Source organism: Oncorhynchus kisutch, linkage group LG14 (assembly GCF_002021735.2).
Source record: "Oncorhynchus kisutch isolate 150728-3 linkage group LG14, Okis_V2, whole genome shotgun sequence".
NCBI classification, from domain to species: Eukaryota; Metazoa; Chordata; class Actinopteri; order Salmoniformes; family Salmonidae; genus Oncorhynchus; species Oncorhynchus kisutch.
Genome location: NC_034187.2, coordinates 11,084,965 through 11,095,236, shown reverse-complemented (window position 1 = coordinate 11,095,236; position 10,272 = coordinate 11,084,965).

Here is a 10,272-nt window from a genome sequence, read left to right as displayed (position 1 = left end):
GGTATCAGCTAGACCTGCTAGGTACATGCCTAGGCAGAGTACCATACCCAGGATCCTCCTCAGATCAGTCACATTACTTGGTGGCTCCAGCTGTGTGACGGCCTGGATCTTGGGCGTCATCTGGACAAATGCCATTCTCGTCGATGCAGTGTCCTAAGTAGTTGAGCCGTTTTTGACGCAGTATACATTTTGTCTGGGTTGAGCTTCAAACCTGCTTTCTCCAATGTGCACAGGAGTCTCCCCCTGATGATCCTCTGAGTAGATAAGGATATCATCCATGTAAATGGCCATGCCTTCTTGGTCCTCAGGAGCTCTGTCATCTCATGCAGGAGGATTTCTGGGGCACTACTGATTCCAAATTAAATAGTACCTTCCAAAAGGCGTTATGAACGTGGTAAGCTTGGTACTAGTCGAATCTGCCAGAAGCCACTTACGGCATCTAAAAGAGAAAACACCTTGGCACCATCCAACTTTGGCAGCATATCGTCTAGGGTGGGTAGAATGGTGAGTAGAAAGGTTAAGGGAAAGGGGGATACCTAGTCAGTTATACAACCGAATGCATTCAACTGAAATGTGTCTTCCGCATTTAACCCAACCTCTCTGAATCAGAGAGGTGCGGGGGGGCTGCCTTAATCAACATCCACGTCTTCGGCGCCTGGGGAACAGTGGGTAGAATGATGGGTAGAAAATATTTCTCCCTTTTCACTGATTTGTTGAATCTTCTCAAATCAGCACATACCCTCAGGGGTATTTTGTTTCTTTGTTTCTCTTGTGTACCAGAACCATAGGACCACACCACTGTGTAGACTCCCTGATCACACCACTCGCCACCATGCAGTCAAGCTCCTTTTTTGCCTTGGGGAGCATGGGCATTGGCACACGTAGGGCTGTGTTTACACTGTAGGGCACTGATACCATCTTTCAGGCTTATTTTGATTGGTCATATCTTCAACCTGCTCAGTGCTTTGAATCTCTTCTATTCTCTTCACCAAGCCCACTGCAACAGCAGCTACATTACAGCCCAGCAGATGGCCCCTTTATCACATACACTTTGAAGCTAAACTGCTGTCACGACTTCCGCCGAAGTCGGCTCCTCTCCTTGTTCGTTCGGCGGTCGACGTCACCGGCTTTCTAGCCATCGCCGCTCCATTTTCTCATTGTTCCATTTGTTTTGTCTTGTTCCCTGCACACCTGGTTTACATTCCCTAATCACACTGCATGTATTTATTCCTCTGTCCCCCCCCCCCCCCCCCCCCCTATGTCTTTGTGTGAAATTGTTTTGTTACATGTTTAGTGTGATGCGCCAGACTGGTTTTTCCCCCGGGTATCATATTTTGACGTTGTATGCATTTGTCATACATTTGTATATTTGTGAGAGTTTTCGCGCTTATTGACTTTTACCTGTGTCTGGAGGGTTTTTGACGCAGTTGCGTCTGTCTTTTGTGCTTTTGCCAAATAAAAGTGTGCCTGATCACAACTCACTGCTCTCCTGCACCTGACTTCGTACCAGTAGCGCACAACCTTGACAACTGCTTTTCTTTCCAAATAGCACTAGTTGTAAAGTGACCCATACAGTTCATGAGCGTTTGTATGCTACTTCACCGAGCTGTGCACTGTTAGGCATTAGCCCCTTATTCGCTAATATACCCCTTGCTCTGACTGCCTCACAAGCTCTAGCGCTTTGTCGAGGGTCAAGTCAGGCGTTAGCTGAAGCTTCCCCAACAACTCTTTATCTAATATCTAACTTGGCCAACATGTCTCGGATATTTTCGGTCTTGGCAGTGTCGAGAGCACATGTACAGTATCAGCTAGCTGGGATTTATCCCCATAACAGTCTCATAATCGTTCTGATTCTCCTCCACGGAAAATGGCAATGTCTTGAAAAACTTGATCAGCTTCCTTCCCCAGCAAATAGAGCAGAGTCCAAATCTGTACCTCGCCATCCTATTTGTTAAGCTTAGCTGGATTTAATAAAACAATAAACACAATAAAGACTGTCTTCACTGTTCTTATTATAGCTCAATGGTCTTCACTGGAGCTGTTAATTGACGGGTGCACACGGACTCACTTCCCCAATCACCTTCATGACATCATGAATATACTTGAGCACCTATGTGTGACTATCCTGACATCCTTTTACCCTCTCCTATGGCTGTCATAATTAGCAACAGAAGGAAGCGTGCCCCATTGCTGAGGGTGGATGAGGAGGCCAAAAATAAGCTGAACTGGAACATGCACAAGGACCGCAGGAACGAGTCTCTACTCCAAGAAGAGGACGACCAGATACCAACAAGCTCTCTTCTCTTCACCAGCGAACAAATTTCAACCAGCTCCCTCCTTGCAACCGGCCACCAATTCCCAACAGGTTCTCTTCTCTTGACGGTCCAGGGGACTGTGAAACAAGCTGATCCAGCTCAGCTCAGATTTAGGACTAGGAGAGAAGTCCCAGCTCCCTGGTTCCTCCTCGACAAACACCTCCTCCTTCACCTCCCTCTCCCTCACTGTGCTGCCCCTCTCTGACTTGGCTCATGTCTGGAAGTCTCTGATTGGGGAGTTTAGCCTCGGGCCTCCCCCTGTGTGGGTTAATCCCCCATGCTTTGACCAGAGGGCCTTCACCCTCAGTTTGACCACCAGCAGCGATGAGCAGTGACGAGAGTAGTAGTAGTAGTAAAGGAGAACTGGAGTGGAGGCCTCTGGATAGGACTGGCCTAGTGGAGAACATTTATCTGGATAGGACTGGTCTAGTGGAAACCAGGCCTCTGGATAGGACTGGCCTAGTGGAGACAGGCATCTGGGTATCACTGGCCTAATGGAGTGGAGGCCTCTGGATAGGACCAGCCCAGTGGATAACAGGCATCTGGATAGGACCTGACCAGTGGAGTAGATGCCTCTGGACCGGACTGGCCCAGTGGAGAACAGGCATCTGGACTGGACTGACTAGAGAAGAAAAGAGTTGTGCAGCTGTGTCATCAGCCAGAAGTGGAGGCAATTAAGGTGCGCAGTTTGAATATATATACTCTATGCTGACTTTATATACTCTACGCTGACTTTATATACTCTACTCAAACTTTGCATACTCTACACTTCATATACTCTATTCTGACTTTATATACACTCTTTAAATACTCTACACTTTATATACTCTACTCTGACTTTATATACTCTACACTGACTTTATATACTCTATGCTGACTTTATATACTCTACTCTGACTTATATACTCTACTCTGATTTAATATGCACTCTTTAAATACTCTACACTTTATATACTCTATGCTGACTTTATATACTCTACATTGACTTTATATACTCTATGCCGACTTTATATACTATACACTGACTTGATATACTCTACACCGACTTTATATACTCTATACTGACTTTATATACTCTACACTGACTTTATATACTCTACTTTGATTATATATAATCTACACTGTATATACTCTACTTTGACTTTATATACTCTACTCTGACTTTATATACTCTGTATGTGATCATTGGGAGAGTAGTGTCAATATTCAGGCATGTTTTTGTTCTTCAGTTTCAAGTGCTTCAATGAAATGTGTAGTTTGATCAGCATGGTGGTTGTCTGACGTAGTCACCCATCAATTGTGTCCATCCATTTTGGTCATGAATATGGAGTAAATTATTATATTGCCTTTTATTTAGTTGTTTCAGTCTAAAGTGCTGTTTTTTCTCCTGTGTTTGTTGGCTTTCCTGCAGCAGGTGGGGATGTACTGTAATCGGGATTGGAAAAGCCTGAATACTGTGTTTGTTGGCTTTCCTGCAGCAGGTGGGGATGTACTGTAATCGGGATTGGAAAAGCCTGAATACTGTGTTTGTTGGCTTTCCTGCAGCAGGTGGGGATGTACTGTAATCGGGATTGGAAAAGCCTGAATACTGTGTTTGTTGGCTTTCCTGCAGCAGGTGGGGATGTACTGTAATCGGGATTGGAAAAGCCTGAATACTGTGTTTGTTGGCTTTCCTGCAGCAGGTGGGGATGTACTGTAATCGGGATTGGAAAAGCCTGAATACTGTGTTTGTTGGCTTTCCTGCAGCAGGTGGGGATGTACTGTAATCGGGATTGGAAAAGCCTGAATACTGTGTTTGTTGGCTTTCCTGCAGCAGGTGGGGATGTACTGTAATCGGGATTGGAAAAGCCTGAATACTGTGTTTGTTGGCTTTCCTGCAGCAGGTGGGGATGTACTGTAATCGGGATTGGAAAAGCCTGAATTCCTCAGCGAGGGAAAAGTAAATCAACAGATCCGGAATTGAATGGAGTTTTGCTATGACTTCATCATTCCTGGTTAGTCACTTTTCTTCTTCTTCTTTCACGTCCTACTCCTCTTCCTCCACTGATCCATGACCCTGTCTGTGTACAATTTCTCTGTTCCCATGTTAGAAGTGGTGGAGACGGAGGAGAATAAGTGTGACGCTGACTTGTAGAGGCAGAACATAGAGAAGCTGTTATCACACAGCTAAGGTGGATTCATTGTCGGAGTAGAAGACCTTATGCATTTCAGGTAAAATAACAACCCAATGTTTATATCCCAGGACAAATTAGCTAGCAACAGTAAGCTAACTAGCTACATTTCCATCAATATTTAATGCTTTTCGACCTGTCCACCAAATTAATATAGTTGGTTCAGAGTTTGTTTTGATATTTCAACCTGCGTGTCCTGATCGAGTCTGGTGTGGGTGAACAAAATCAACATGCGCGCGACGGCACTCGCGGATGGACGCACGCGCACACCCTGTGAAGTCAGCATGTTACTCAAGAGACCATGCTTTATTAACTCTTTTTTTACATTTTATTTTTTACATTGTTTGAAAACTGATATGTAACACGAAATGAATGCCAAAATAACATGCAAAATAGAGCTACTTAACTCAAAATAAAAAATAAAAAAAACATTATTTTGCTTGTTATTTTGTTACATATCAGTTTGCAAACAATGTATAAAATAACTATGTAAAAACAAATATATAACAATCGTTGAGCCCTGAATGACGGGTTGCCACTAATAACATAACAAAATGTAGTAAAAACGTTTGTAATTTCAGGGGTCTTGTAGAGAATTTCACATACTTTTCAGCAGTGGTTATGTTGGAAGTAGCCTACCTTTGGAAGTAAACAAAGGATTTATTTATCCTATGAACAGCCAAAGACCCACCCAGTACATAGCAGGAATGTTGTCATTGCCCCTGCTATGTGGATTAATGGCAATATTGTTGGAAATAGGAGAGTACAATAGAATATATATATAAACTATGATCTGTAAACAAAAAAAGTAAGCACAAATATAATCCACACACAAAAACATATCGCTTTGTATTCGTAAACCATAATTTTAATAAACATTTTTGTAAACATGAATAAAGATTTGTGAATTAATGCCCTGACATTTAGAAATCATTAAGTATAAATCATGAAGTGTGAATAAAAACAGAAGCATTGACAAATATCCTTTCAGTATCCTTCCAAAGTTGTAAATAAAAGCATTACATTTTGTAGTTAACATTTTTCTCCATATAAGATACATTTTTTAAATGAAAAATAAATTGAAGTATATAAGGTTTGGCCTCTGTGGTTCATAAGCATCTTAATAGCACAGTTTTTTTCACCTTACTTTACTGTGTTACAAGGACCCATTCACTGTGTGAAGCAAGCGGGGGTGGGTGGCCAATACAAGGGCTCTTGTCTCATCATGCTGTCTTTGACGATTGAATTGCTCTTTCTTATATTAGTTGGTTGGCACGGAGCCCAAATTACTAGCTGGTAATTGGATGGCCTCACATGGAGATAAATGGTCTCTATGGCCTCACATTTGTTCGTTGGTTAATTGATAAAGCCAGTGTGTTCGGGTCTGTGGTGTGCTATTGTATAGTTCAGTTCTGTTTGACAGTTAATGAGGTCTTACCTACAATATGTTTCAGTGGTGCAGTTTTAATTTGTTGGTTGATAAAGGAAGCCTAAAGTGGGTTTCAGTTTCTGGTTCTGCTGTTTGTTTTGTTTTCCAGTTGGTTTCTTTGGTTTAGTCTTCCAGTTGGTTTATTTAGTTTAGTTGGCTAGTTGTTTGCAATGATGTCTTATACACACTTATAGATCCTATGACTTACAGTAATGCCATGACGATGCCACCATGACGATAGAGGAGCTGCTCAAGTCCCTGCAGAAGAAATGTTGAGTGGAATGTAAAGAGGCTCACAGACAAATTGGTGTACGCCCTCAACGGTCTGGCAGGCATCCACATCATCAGAGGTAGACAATGAAACACCACCTCGCCTTCTCTCCTCACCTCTCCAGTTGTTCTGTCTTTCCCATGGGAAACCGACCTGACAGACTGTGACATCATTGATCTGCGATTGTCCCTATAATGAGGATCCTTAATCCTTGTGCTGTGTGCAGGGGTAGACTGGCCATCTGTAATTTCGGGCAATGCCAGATGGGCTGGTCCATTTTTAGCTTAATGGGCCTGTCTAACTTCCTTTTTTTTGTGCAAGTTGATAATGATCAGGCTAATAATTGGAGCCTCAAGGGAAAAAATGGTCTGGTGAGGGGGCCTCGAGGAAAAAAAGGGCCAATGTGGGGGCCTCAAAGAAAATGGGCCTGTGTGTTAGAAATGCCATGGCCAAATTCTGGTCCCAATCTGCCCCTGGCATGACGGTTGAAACTGCAAAAAAAACTAATTGAGTAGTGTGGCTTTAATGAGGAGTGATTTTGTTTTCATGCCCACCTGTAGATGAGTTTGTGGAGGCAGTGGAGATGTACAAAGAAACCCTGACGTCTTCCGAGGAAGACAAAGGACGACTGAAGATTGATTCACGGCAGGTATATGCAACAATTCGCAGCCATCATCTTAAAGATGCGTTATAAAGGTTTTGTATAATTTCATCCAGTAGTTTTGAAAGTAGTGGTCACGAGTCCTGGAAAATTGTGCACAATTGTGTACTATGTCATCCATTTCGTATGATATGTTACGTCCTGCAAAAAAAAGAGAAAAAAAGAGAAAAAAGCCTGCAATTCGTATGATATGTTACGAATTTGTAAGTGCTTAAGATCCCGTTCAATCTCTTTAAGGCCCTTGTTAGACTATCAAAACCTATTCAACATCAGATTTGCAACTTTTCCATTTTGATTAACTCTCTCTTTCTATTGAATCTTTCTGTGTTTTTGAACAAAGACCTCATGCCAGGGCCATCAGTTGGGTATGGAAGTTGCCATACCCTACCTAGCTCAAGACGAACAGTTTTAAGTAGGCTCAAATCTTTCCAATCCTGAATAAAATGCAACGGCTGTTTAGGGTAATGCTGTCTGGCTTTAGGACCAGCAGCTGCATTCTGCAACCCTTTACTTTCCCTTTCAGAAAGCAGACAGGGCCAGTTTGCTGATTGCTTTGAATTTGATATCGGCATTTGAACCCGGCCTTGTAAACCTTGTTGTAATCTGATAGGCAGGGGTTAATTTAATTGGGAACTGGGAGGTGGGGGAGCCCTCCTTTTTTGGTGAACATTCAACACCAAAACTATTGTATTGCTATTAAAATACAGTACATGTTGTAATAGCTGTAGCGTACTTGATATTTTAATTAATTCACCCAGTAGGCTCTAGTGCAATTTTGATTTCGTGTATTGGAATGAAAAACTGAACCACTTGCTATTTAGAGCAGGTGTTCTCAAACTGGGGTACATGTAGCCCCAGGGGTACGCAAAACGCCTTTGGGTGTGCGCCAAAGAAAAATGTGATTCACATTTTCTTTTTATAAAAAAAATAATATATACACTGCTCAAAAAAATAAAGGGAACACTAAAATAACACATCCTAGATCTGAATGAATGAAATATTCTTATTAAATACTTTTTTCAAAAATTATCAATGGAAATCAAATGTATCAACCCATGGAGGTCTGGATTTGGAGTCACACTCAAAATTAAAGTGGAAAACGACACTACAGGCTGATCCAACTTTGATGTAATGTCCTTAAAACAAGTCATAATGAGGCTCAGTAGTGTGTGTGGCCTCCACGTGCCTGTATGACCTCCCTACAATGCCTGGGCATGCTCCTGATGAGGTGGCGGATGGTCTCCTGAGGGATCTCCTCCCAGACCTGGACTAAAGCATCCGCCAACCCCTGGACAGTCTGTGGTGCAACATGGCGTTGGTGGATGGAGCGAGACATGATGTCCCAGATGTGCTCAATTGGATTCAGGTCTGGGGAACGGGCGGGCCAGTCCATAGCATCAATGTCTTCCTCTTGCAGGAACTGCTGACACACTCCAGCCACATGAGGTCTAGCATTGTCTTGCATTAGGAGGAACCCAGGGCCAACCGCACAAGCATATGGTCTCACAAGGGGTCTGAGGAGCTCATCTCGGTACCTAATGGCAGTCAGGCTACCTCTGGCGAGCACATGGAGGGCTGTGCGGCCCACCAAAGAAATGCCACCCCACACCATGAGTGACCCACCGCCAAACCGGTCATGCTGGAGGATGTTGCAGGCAGCAGAACGTTCTCCACGGCGTCTCCAGACTCGGTCATGTCTGTCACATGTGCTCAGTGTGAACCTGCTTTCATCTGTGAAGAGCACAGGGCACCAGTGGCGAATTTGCCAATCTTTGTGTTCTCTGGCAAATGCCAAACGTCCTGCACGGTGTTGGGCTGTGAGCACAACCCCCACCTGTGAACGTTGGGCCCTCATACCATCCTCATGGAGTCTGTTTCTGACCGTTTGAGCAGACACATGCACATTTGTGGCCTGCTGGAGGTCATTTTGCAGGGCTCTGGCAGTGCTCCTCCTGCTCCTCCTTGCACAAAGGCGGAGGTAGCGTTCCTGATGCTGGGTTGTTGCCCTCCTACGGCCTCCTCCGCGTCTCCTGATGTAATGGCCTGTCTCCTGGGTAGCGCCTCCAAGCTCTCGACACTACGCTGACAGACACAGCAAACCTTTTTGCCACAGCTCGCATTGATGTGCCATCCTGGATGAGCTGCACTACCTGAGCCACTTGTGTGGGTTGTAGATCCATCTCATGCTACCACTAGAGTGAAAGCACCGCCAGCATTCAAAAGTGACCAAAACATCAGCCAGTAAGCATAGGAACTGAGAAGTGGTCTGTGGTCACCACCTGCAGAACCACTCCGTTATTGGGGATGTCTTGCTAATTGCATATCATTTCCACCTGTTGTCTATTCCATTTGCAGAACAGCATGTGAAATTTTTTGTCAATCAGTGTTGCTTCCTAAGTGGACAGTTTGATTTCACAGAAGTGTGATAGACTTGGAGTTACATTGTGTTGTTTAAGTGTTCCCTTTATTTTGTTGAGCAGTGTATATATATATATATATATATATATATATATATATATATATATATATATTTTTTTTTTTTTTTTTTTTTTTTTTTTTTTCAAACAGTCCATTTATATTTTCCAACGGGGCTATTCATTTGGGTGAGTTTTTTTTCCTCACCTGAGTAGCCTCTTTCACTGCCCAATGTCACGATCGTTGTTTAAAGGATGGTCGGACCAAGGCGCAGCGTGCATAGAGTTCCACATGTTCATTAGATGAAACTCACAGAAAACAATAAAGCACAAAAACTAACCGTGAAGCCAATGTAGCACTCGCAGACAACTATACATAGACAAGATCCCACAAAAAAACTGTGGGAAAAAGGCTGCCTAAATATGATCCCCAATCAGAGACAACGATAGACAGCTGCCTCTGATTGGGAACTATACCAGGCCAACATAGAAATGAAAAAAACTAGACTACCCACCCTAGTCACACACTGACCTAACCAAAATAGAGAATAAAAAGGATCTCTAAGGTCAGGGCGTGACACCCAAAAAGGAAATTAAACCATCTAGTGTTCAGCTAAATTACAACATAATGTCAAATACAGGTAGCCTAGTCAAATAGGTAATCCAATCACATTACCTGTTAGTGATGAGCTTGGAGGGCACAATGGTGTTGAACACTGAGCTACTGTCAATGAACAGCATTCTCACGTAGGTGTTGATTTTGTCCAGGTGGGAATAGGCGTTGTGGAGTGCAATAGAGATTGCACCATCTGTGGGGCTACAGATGTCCACCATGAGGGGCTACAGATGTCCACCATGCTTCCCCAGCAGGGGCTACAGATGTCCACCATGCTTCCCCAGCAGGGGCTACAGATGTCCACCATGAGGGGCTACAGATGTCCACCATGAGGGGCTACAGATGTCCACCATGCTTCCCCATCAGGGCTACAGATGTCCACCATGCTTCCCCAT